The sequence below is a fragment of the Cervus elaphus genome, chromosome 10, assembly GCF_910594005.1.
Source record: "Cervus elaphus chromosome 10, mCerEla1.1, whole genome shotgun sequence".
Taxonomy (NCBI): domain Eukaryota; kingdom Metazoa; phylum Chordata; class Mammalia; order Artiodactyla; family Cervidae; genus Cervus; species Cervus elaphus.
The window spans coordinates 23680802-23692611 of NC_057824.1; the positions used below are offsets into that span (position 1 = coordinate 23680802).

General features: G+C 42.9%; 1 non-coding gene across 1 annotated transcript; it reads right to left on the reverse strand.

The window, feature by feature from the left end:
* Nucleotides 1–11347: 11347 nt before the first annotated feature.
* Nucleotides 11348–11454, reverse strand: LOC122702397. Its single transcript, XR_006343256.1, has one exon. It is a non-coding gene; the product is annotated as a U6 spliceosomal RNA (small nuclear RNA).
* Between the last annotated feature and the right edge of the window lie 356 nt (nt 11455–11810).

Genomic DNA, 11810 nt, shown 5'->3' on the forward strand with positions numbered 1-11810 from the left:
AGAAGAAGGGAGGGACAATATACAGGGGTATGGGATTAAGAGATACAAGCTATTATGCTTAAAATAGATAAGCTATAAGAATATATTGTACAGATTTAGTACTTGTAGCACATGGGCTTAGTTGCTCTGTGGCTTGTGGAATTGTCCCGGACCAAGGATGGAACACATGTCCCCGGCATTGTCTGGTGTATTCTTAACCCCTGGACTACCAGAGAAGTCCCTACATGTCTTATTACAGACACAACTTGTCTATTTGTTTCTCTTCCCCAACTCTGTAGATTTTGAGTGCCCAGAAGGAGTGGGTCTAATCACACTGAATGCCCACCAACTGGTACATAGTAATAGTCAATACCCAATAGCTGGTTTTATTAATCTTGCCATTAGGGTGGTTGTTTTATTATAGTGCAATGGCTACTTCATAGAGTCACCTAGCCTCTTCAGTGACATGAGCTATGTAAAGCCACTGAGTGGATGATTTGATGAGTGTTTTTCAGTCTTCCTTCCCCTTGAGTCCAAAGAAGGCTACTCTCTTTGCCAAGGCACCTTAACTCTTTAGAACAGAACTCAAGTGCCCTGGTTTTGGACTGTTCTTTCCATTCTATCTTCAAAGAGCCCTAAAGGGGCTCTTTATGCTAAAGCATATTGGGGATTGAGACAAAAGAATTTCCAAGCCTAGAGACAGATTCCCAACTCTGGCTTCCTGACTCCCTTTTCACATTGTGTTCCCAGGTCATCCTTTCCCCACAGCTGCATAAAACAGATTGAACCAAACAAACCCCATCATCCCCCCTGCTTCTCTCTGCTGGGGCCAGGAGGAGCCCGGCTATGCAGCCCCAATGACGACAGATAGCAAAGCTCTGTGCTTTTCCTTCCCCCCAAAAAACAGCCACCCAAGGTCACAGAGAGCCTTTACAGTGGGGGACTTTAAAGTTACCTGAGTAACTTGACAGTGAGAAACCTGAAAAGCACTGTTTCAAGGTCAGCATCCCCAGTGATAAGCCATGATGTGATAAAAACGGCACTTCACCTCTATGATCTTCTTCCCCCAAACCCCGTAACCCTAGTCATGAGAGAAGCACAAGGCAAATCCCAATAGAGCGACATTCTACGAAATACCCGACCAGTACTTCTCAAAACTATCATCCAAACAAAAGCTGAGAAAGTGTCACAGTCAAGAGGAGCCTAAGGAGACAAGACAATTAAACGTAAAATGGGGGAATTTCCTGGTGGTCGAGTGGCTAAGACTCATCGCACCCAATGCAGGGGGCCCAGGCTCCATCCCTGGTCAGAGAACTAGATCCCACACAAATAATTATCTAGCATGCCTCAACGAAGACCTGGCACAGTCAAATAAATAAATATATATATATATCTTTAAACGTAATACAGGATCCTGGAACAGAAAAGGGACGCTAGGTAAAAACTAAGGTAATCTGAATAATGTGTGGACTTTAATAAATAATAAAACATCAGTACTGGTTCATTAGCTGTAATAAATATACCATCTAATTTAAGATATTAATAGGAGAAACTAAATGCAGGGTTTATGGGCTATCCTCACAGTTTTTCTTTAAATCGAAAACTGTACTTAAAAATTAATTTTATTTGAAAACAAAAAAATCAGGGCTTCCCTGATGGTCTACTGGTTAAGAATCCACCTGCCGTGCAGGTGGCACAGTTTCGATCTCTGGTCTGGGGAGATCCCACATGCCACAGGGCAATTAAACCAGAGTACCACAACTACTGAGCCAGCACTCCAGAGCCTGCGAGCTGCAAATACTGAGCTTGTGTGCGGAAACTACTAAGGCACAGTCTGCAAGAAGAGAAGCCACAGCAGTGAGGAGCCCTCACGCTGGAATAAAGAGTAACCCTCACTCACCACAACTAGCGAAAACAGCAATGAAGACCCAATGCAACCGAGACCCAGCACAACCAAAAACAAAGGTAAATAAAAAAATCTTTTTAAAAAATTGACTAGCTTTCAATCTCTCAAAAATATGATGTCAATGTATAATATTTTCTAAAATATTTGCATTCGAGGAGTTTCAGAATAGACCACATGAATAAAATACAGGAAAAGCTGCAGAGAAATTGATTTCTCCAGAGAGTAAGAAAATAATACCCAGTGCTGATTCAATGATATGAGGGATCAAAGGAAGAACAAGCCGAGGGAAGGAAAATTATTCCAATCAGTCTCCCACTGCAGAAACCATAAATAGAAAGATGAAACCAAGCCATGAATCTCTCTTTGAGAAAGGGGAGGTGATCCATAGCATGCATCTTGTTTCACTGCCCCACCAAGATGACACTCTTTCCAAAGAGGGAAAAATGAGCTGCCAATGAGAAATCATTTGGATGACTAATAAAGACATCTTCTCCAAAACTTCCAAATCAAGTATGGCTGTTAGTCAATGTGCCAAGCAGTGGTTATATGTCATTTCTTCTCCAGAAGATGGAGCTTTAGTCTAAAACATGGATGCAAAGATAAGCTGGCAAACTGGGTTCAGAATGATAGCATTCAAAGAAAATGTATAAGATTGAGTCTGTATCAAGGAGGGTTTCAAAAGCATTTTTAAATTGCCTTGGAGATTTCATTTGACCTGATTCTCCCCTTATAAACAGCCATTGCTTCAACTGTTTTTAGCCAGGCAAAAAGGAAAATTTCAGTGGGAGTCATAAAAAATGATTATGTATCATCTTGTTTTAATGTGGCATTTGTCTTTCCAGAAGTCTAAACGCTGACTATTAACTTGTGGTACAGTTTGTATGTTGAAGGAGGTGACATTTAAATTCACTGTTCTGGTAAATTTATTACACAAAAATGAATTTGCTCTAAAATATTCAAATGTAAAAGTCATCTCTCATGCTTTTTTCTAAAACAGATCAGCCAGACTTAGCCCCCAGGACACTTTTGTGGACTGAATATTTGTGTTCCCCCACATATTGAGATTTTAACCTCAACCTAGAGGTGTTAAGAGGTGGGAACTTTGGGGTGGGGTTCAGTTCAATTCAGTTCAGTCACTCAGTCGTGTCCGACTCTTTTCAACCCCATGAACCGCAGCACGCCAGGCCTTCCTGTCCATCACCAACTCCCGGAGATTACTCAAACCCATGTCCATCGAGTCGGTGATGCCATCTAACTATCTCATCCTCTGTCGTCCCCTTCTCTTCCTGCCCTCAATCTTTCCCAGCATCAGGGTCTTTTCCAATGAGTCAACTCTTCACATGAGGTGGCCAAAGCACTGGAGTTTCAGATTCAGCATCAGTCCTTCCAATGAACACCCAGGACTGATCTCCTTTAGGATGGACTGGTTGGATCTCCTTGCAGTCCAAGGGACTCTCAAGAGTCTTCTTCAACACCACAGTTCAAAAGCATCAATTTTTCGGCACTCAGCTTTCTTCACAGTCCAACTTGCACATCCATACATGACCACTGGAAAAACCATAGCCTTGACCAGACGGACCTTTGTTGGCAAAGTAATGTCTCTGCTTTTTAATATGCGTTAGTGCCCTTATAAAAGAGGACCCTGAAAGCACTCTTCTGCCACATGGGAACACAACTATCTATGAATGAGAAAGCTGACTCTCATAGATACTGAATCAGCCTTGAATTTGTACTTTCCAGCCTCCAAAACCAAGAGACATAAATAAATGTTTAAGCCATCTGGTTTATGATATTTCATTTCAGCAACCCAAACAGGTGATGATAAGACGGTTTAGTCGCTAAGTTGTATCTTACTTTTGTGACCTCACCGAGCTCCTCTGTCCATGAAATTTCCAAGGCATGAATACTGAACTGGGTTGCCGTTTCCTTCTCCAGGAGATTGTCCCAACATAGGGATTGAACACAAGTCTCCTGCATTGCAGGCGAGTTCTTTACTGCTGAGCCACCAAGGAAGCCCCAACCTAAACAGACTAAGACACCTATCTTGTCTCAGAGGCTCATCTCTGAGTCATCATAATGACCATAGCAACGTCTCATGAGAAGCCAGGATGGCTCATGTGCCATTCCTATTTGTAGCCAACAATGTAGCATAATGTGATTGGCCACTGTCTACCTTTCCCCTAGGGGAATCTGAACAAGATTTACACTCTGCTAGCTGGGAAGAAGAGAGGGAGATATATGTTTTTAGGCAACAAACAATGTCTGCCACACTAGAGGAATCTGTTGAATGGTAGGGATATTTAATAATATCCTAAAAACTGAGAAGGAAATTTGAGACCAAAACACCAAGCAGGTAGCTCCATAAAGTGCAATTATGAAGTTTATTGTGGGTAACTTACATACAGGCAGGACTGGGCAGATGACAATCCAGAAGCATTCACAGCTGGACTCTGAGCCTTTAAAAGGGATACAGTGGTATTTAAAGGAGCCAAAGTTGAAGATATAATCTGAACACTAAGGGAAAAGCACGTCTACAATGATGGGAATTGGGGAATTTTTTTCTCCCCTGGGGGGGTGGGTCTCATGATGATTCACCATCTGTGTGAGCAAAGACGTTCTTCTAGTTTCCATATCAGAAAAAGCCAAGGGTAAAGGTTGACAGGAAACTTATCTGGCTTGGGCACATTCCTTATGAGCAAGCTAAAGTTCAGTCATGCAGAAAGGGAGAGGGGTAGGACTGAGGGCCAAAGATGAAACTGACAGAATGGAATCAGTATGCTTCAGCCACAGTACCAGTTAGCTACTGCTGCATAACAAACAAGTCCAGAACTCAATGACTTAAAACAATAGGTATTTGGAATCCATAGGTCAGCTGGGTGGTTCTGCTGGTCTTAGTAGGCTCACACATCATCAGTAATAGGTGTGGGTTGGGTAGGTGACTCTGCTCATCTGGGCTGGGTTTTCTCACATGACAAGAGGCAGGCTGGGTGTAGGCTGAGGTGCCTCAAATTTCCCAACAAGGTTTTTCACTCTCCAGCAGTCTAACTTGGGTTTGTTCATATGACAGAGTTGGGATTCCAGAAGAAAGAGCAAAAGCTGAAAGGTCCTCTTAAGGTCTAGGCTCAAAACTGACACATCTTCAATTCTGCTGCATTCCACTGGCCTGAACCACTCATCAGACCAAGCCAGTCTGAAAGGCTGGGGAAACGGCTCTAACTCTTGATGGGAGGAGCTGCAGAGTCACATTATAAAGGGTGTTGTTAAAGGAAGAGATAAAACAGTTATGATGTTTTTTGCAATCAAGCTGCCACACGTTTTTAGTATTGAGAAACATTGAGCAGCTTGTAAGGTGAGGTCATATTTGTAAGTGGAAATGGATCACAACTGAGATGGAAAAATTGACGGTGCAAAGGGAATTTCATTATCCTTGCAATCACACAACCCCACCATTTACACAATTGGTTCATTTGGACCATAGTGTTTTGGTGGGAATTTTATTGCATTATATACACACAGTATATATATATGCTGGTGATCCACTCTCTAAGGACTGATAAAGCCTATCAATCAAACAAAGCTATTGATTGGGTGTACTGCAGTAGAGGAGAGCATCATTTACAAGAGTCTTGGTAGTATCTCAAAATGGGGAAATTAGCGTTGGAACAGAAAAGCTTTTCCTAGGCTCTTTATCAAGATGCCTGTGAATTACACTTTGCGGTTGTTGTTTAATCACTAAGTCGTGTCTGACTCTTTGCAACCCTGTGGACTGTAGCCCACCAGGCTCCTCTGTCCATGGGATTTCCCAGGCAAGAATACTGGAGTGGATTACCATTTCCTTCCCTAGGGGATCTTCCCAACCCAGGGGTCGAACCTGAGTCTCCTGCACTGACAGGCAGATTATTTACCACTGAGCTACCTGGGAAGCCCTGTGAATTGCACTAGCAAAAGGCAAATTAATAGGGAAAAAAAAATCACACAACTTTTACTAATATTTAAGTGCATGGGAGTTCACAGAAAAGAAGTGAAAACTTGGAAAAGTTGTTCAGGGACTTATGTATCCTTTTGGGGGCTGTGATGGGTCTTCATTGCTGCCCTCAGGCTTTCTCTAGTTGTGGTGTGCAGGTTTCTCACTTCAGTGGCTTCTCTTGTTGAGGAGCACGCGCTCTACCTACTTGCACTTCAGCAGCTGCAGCTCAAAGATTCCAGAACATGGACTTCAGTAGTTCTGGTGCACAGGCTTAGTAGTTGCAGCGCACACGCTTAATTGCCCCCATGGTGAATGGAATCTTCCCCGACCAGGGATGCGGATTTTTAACCACTGGACTACCAGGGAAGTCCTAGGTACATTTTTAAAAAAGGAAAGAGAGTTTGGGCTTCAAGAGACAATAAATTACAGGGAAATTACTAGAAAATATACAGAGAGAACTAATAGGCGAACAGGAGTTACTTTAGTGAGGTCTATGTATTCAAACTCACTTTGGCACAGGCTCCCCACATTCAGAGATAAGAGTCGCTTTTCTCTTGCAAGTAGTGGGGGAAAGGGGTGGGTGCCATCCTCAAAGGGAATTGTATACCCTGTCTTATAGTGCTTCCTAGGTGGCGCAGTGGTCAAGAATCTGCCTGTCAATGCAGGAGACACACATTCAATCCCTGTGTCAGGAAAATCCCCCAGAGAAGGGAATGGCAACCCAGTCCAGTATTCTTGCCTGGAAAATCCCATGGACAGAGGAGCCTGGAGGGATACAGTCCACGGGGCACAAAGAGTCGGACACGACTGAGCACACACAAAGTACACTTCAGTCACATAAGGGGAGGGCAGAGACCTCTTCCTCCATCTGTTGACTCAACTGCCTTCATGGAAAAATAATCTAAATACCAAAATGGCATATTTTGAGGTGTCATATTCTGATCTCCTTTTTTAGCAGAGGGTATTTGCAGGACTTTAGGGCCTGGGCTGGGTGATTTTAATGTGAGTTTTGCAAGGTAGGAGACCATCTAGCCTTGGGCATAGCTTGTGACATAATAGCTTTGGGTAGGTGGGCCCGGTGACTCTAAGATCTTAAAAGCAAACTGTGACGAACAGTCTATTTTAGCTGGTTCACAGTCTTATCTTCTAAGAGCAAGCATTTCCTGGAATCAACAGCTAACTCTTTTATGCCTGGTTTCTGTGTTATTTAATGTACACATGGAAACACATTCCTGGTCCCAGTATGGTTTAATTCAGGCACAGGAAATTATGTCAGTTTCTGTTCTCATATATATTCAATGTGTTTTATTTATCTCCTCCTTTTCTCCAACTCCACCTGTCTCCGGGTGAAATATTCCACAACCTTACTTCTCAAAAGTATGAAACAATTTTTGAATTGCACACAAAGTGTGTGTAAATCCAAGCAAAACAGGCAACACAATGCTGAAAAAGTTCTAGGCAGGGAATTAATTGAATGGCCTGATTTCACTATTTTTGCAAACAGGACACAGACTCCTACACAACTTCTTTTAAAAATCACTTCATCTTCAGAAAAGCTAGATTTCTCAACCAACGTTCGGTACATTTTTACAATAACACTCTAAAAAGCTCTGACATTGACGGATTCCAAAGAAAACGAGGCAATATCTAAAACTTAGAATACTACTCATGGAGCATATGGCTAGACGCTTTATTTAAAGGAAAGGACAAGGAATCCAGAAAGACTATAATTAGAAAAACTTCATGCACTGCTCACAAGAACAACTAGCTTTCCTGGCACCTGAATGTCTAAGATAATGGCCTCTGACATTCTGAAAAATGGCTGTATTGTACCAAGTCAATAAATGCGAAAAGGCACGGTCTGTGAGCAGAAAACTGTGTGATGTGACATGTCTCTGGTTGTTTCTAGATGGGGTAAGATGATGGGCTGTAAGTGCCTTTTTTGTTGCCATGACAATCATTTCCTTTAGTAAGATGGACAACTGCACCATGAGCTGATGAGTTCAGCCAGTGCTGTAATAAGCTGAGATGAGTGGAAATCAGCCTCCTTCGGTGGATACGAGCAGGCAGGCCTTCGACTCCCACCCTGTTCCATTCCATTCTTCACAACAAGCATCCCCACAGCCCAGTATACAAAACCCATCAATGCGTCTTCCTGTGTCAGACTTAACGCCATTACCTGCCCTGGCTCTCTCAACTTCTCAATTACGTGAATAAAAAATTCTATATCTATTGCTTACTCTAGTCTGTTTTGTGTTTCTATCCTTTTCCATTGAAAAATCATTTTAAATATGTTCGGTGGTGGTGGTGATGGTGTATACCCTTCTATTTTGATATCTTTCTATAGACTGTTTTTGAAATGGCCACTACTGAATTCCTATGTGCAACCAAGTTTTTTTGTCTGGCAATAGAGTTTTTCCACAGAGACTCTCCAGAACTGGTTATTGACAATGGTCATAGCTACAGATTTTTGTTAATTCTGATGTTCTCTGTATAAACCCATCTGTAGTCAAAAACTGCAGCTGGGGAGGGAGGGAGGATTGGGATGGTGCTCCAGTGAGGGAAGAGAAATCGGTGACCTTGTCAGCCATGAGAATTCAAAAAGGAATACAGAATTGTTATAAAGTCCCTGGCTTTCCACGTGACCCCGAACTTTGAAGACATATTAGAAGGGGTCCCCGATTTCATATTTTCTCAGTCCTCCCATCTCTCAAGCCTCTCTCCTTAAAGCTGCATGAGAATATATTTTATTTAGGGGCCAGCTGCTCTGCCCAAGGAAAATGGAAAACAAGCATGTCTCTGAGGATAACAAATGTGGTTGACCTTGGGTGGAAGGGAGTGGCGCAGATAAAGGTCCTTGAAAGAGGAGCAAGGAGCTGAAAAATATCGTATGTCTTTGAGAAAGAGAGAATCATTGTAGAACAAGATAAGTGAGTGCTCTGAGCCTGTGTTGGGATGGAAAACCGGACCGCTCGGCCGTTGGGCAGGAAGAGGAGGACAGTGGGACTGAATGGTCCAGGGAAAAGCAGCTCAGAGAGAAGAGAGCGGGGATCAGGGATCTGTAGTAACGCGGCTTCTTGGACCTCAGTAACAAGGATGTGTCTTTACTTTCATCGGTTGGGAAACTGATGTGAGAGGCTGAAAAATTCCTAACAGAGCTAAGACTGTGTGCCAGGTACCATTTTAAGTGTGTTTCATCTGGTAACTCATGTAATGCTCTCAAAGAAAGTGCAGTAGGGTTAAGTGGCTAAAACAAGATTGACTCAGAACTACCTCAACAGAGGGAAAGAGACCTCTGTGTGGAACCAGGCTCAATTCTGAAATCAACAAGGACCAGTGGGGACTCCTAGCCAGGGAGAAAGGTGGTGGTTGGGGACTGGAAAATCACTAAGAGTAAACACTAGAGATTCTGCCTAAAACAACCTAATGGAATTCTTGCTGAAAGTGGAGCCAAGTGATCAGACATCACCTAGTGGTCAGACATCACCTGGGGGATGGGGGTAGATGAGGAATTTGGTCAGATATCCATGGTGATCAGATGCTGAGGGTGGGGGATGCTGGCTAAACTGGCATAACAGCATTCTTGCTAAGGCTGGGCCATGCGAAAAAGAACAAGGGAGCCTCAAAACTGAGTTCTCCTTGGGAAGAGAGTTTAGAGGAGCTGATTAAAGTTTGGCCAAGGAAACAGCCTTTGTCAACCCTTAAAACAGCTCTACGAAATAATGTTATTCCCTTTTACAGATGAGAACACTGGGGAGTAGAGAGTCTGGCCAGCCGTAGACTCAGTTCTCTGTGCTTAGGCAGCATACTTTACCGAGGGCACGGTGTGAGTACATTAATCTGCCGTAGATCTGACTACTTTTTGCCAATCAGCAGTCACACAATTTTTAACTTGTACCTCAATTCCAGCTCCTTGGAGAATTGACTAACTACCTCTTCGAGGTAATGCTCCAAGGCCTCCCAAAATGAAATCCACATCTTTTCAAGTGAAGGGGATCAGGACAGGCCACCCTGAAACATTCCACTTTGGCTTAAGCATCATTTTGAACTGAAGACATATGTGCTCCTGAAATCCCTCATCTACTGAAAAGTAGAACCTCCTGAAAGAATTCAGTTGTCCTAAGTCCCCTCTCCAGGAGCCACTTGAATCTTCTCCTGAGGGGAGAAGTCAGTACCCCACCTAGACAGACATTGTCACAAGACTGTCCTGTCTCCCATCTAACCTTTTAAGGACTCGTCAAGCTTTCCAAAGCATCATTTCTTCTCTATAGATACTCATTCTCCCACTTCTATTTCCCCTACTAAGGAACATAGATCTCAAATTCTAACTACTCCTCTGTGCTAGTTGTTATTGCTTAATTGCTCAGTTGGGTCCAAGTCTTTTAAGACCCTATGGACTGTAGCCCACCGGCCTCCTCTGTTCATGGGATACTCCAGGCAAGAATACTGGAGTGGGTTGCCATGCCTCCTCCAGGGGATCTCCCCAACCCAGGAATCAACCTCTCATCTCTTTCGTCTCCTGCATTGGCAGGTGGGTTCTTTACCACTGAGCCACCAGGGAAGCCCCCCGAGATACTTACCTTTCTCCCACGTACATGTGCAGTGTGCATGCTAGCACAGTTCTATTTGATTGATCCTTGTTTTTTTTTTCTATTGAAGGATAATTGCTTTACAGAATTTTGTTGTTTTCTGTCAAAGCTCAACATGAATCAGCCATGGGTATAAATATATCCCCCTCCTTTTGAAGCTCCCTCCCATCTCCCTTCCATCCCACCCCTCTAAGTTGATTCAGAGCCCCTGTTTGAGTTTCCTGAGACACACAGCAAATTCCTGTTGGCTATCTATTTTACATATGGTAATGTAAGTTTCCACATTACTCTTTCCATACATCTCACCCTCTCCTCCCCTCTCCTCACGTCCACAAGCCTATCCTCTATGTCTGTTTCTCCACTGCTGCCCTGTAAGTAAATTCTTCAGTACCATTTTTCTAGATTCCATATATATGTGTTGGAATACGGTATTTATCTTTCTCTTTTTGATTCACTTCACTCTATATAATAGCTTCTAGGTTCATCCACCTCACTAGAACTGACTCAAATGTGTTCCTTTTTATGGCTGAGTAATATTCCATTGTGTATACATACCACAACTTCTTTATCCATTCATCTGTTGATGGACATCTAGGTTGCTTCCATGTTCTAGCTATTGTAAATAGTGCAGCAACGAACAATGGGATACATGTATCTCTTTCAATTTTTATTTCCTCAGGGTATATGCCTAGGAGTGGGATTGCTGCGTCATATGGTGGTTTTATTCCTAGTACTTTAAGGAATCTCCATACTGTCTTCCATAGTGGCTGTATCAATTTACATTCCCACCAACAGTGCAAGAGAGTTCCCTTTTCTCCACACCCTTTCCAGCACTTATTGTTTGTAGACTTTTTGATGAGGGCCATTCTGACCAGTGTGAGGTGATATCTTATTGTAGTTTTGATTAAAAATACAGAACGCTTCACAAATTTGCGTGTCGTCCTTGCACAGGGGCCATGCTAATCCTCTCTGTATCATTCCAATTTTAGTATATGTGCTGCCGAAGTGAGCACTGACTGATCCTTGTTAATCGGTCTTTTGTTGGTCTCATTTACAGGGCCCCAGCTGAAAACGCCTAAGATAGGTAGAGGGAAAAGATTTTTTTCTTCTCCTACACAATTCAGACCACCTTAAACCCACCCTCCCTGTTTGGTGAAAGTCCATCCAGTCTTTTTTGCACAGTGAAGCAACAAGTAATTAAAAACCAGTTCTATTTATCCAGAGACAAACTTCATGACTTGGTCACATTTTCTGATGTCTCTACTCAGAGGTCTGGAGCCTAAAGGGTTGGGAGGAAAGGTTATACTGGATAGCACGCAGTTTCTTTGTGGGTTTTGTTTTGGTTTGTTTTGTTTTGGTTTTTTTTTTT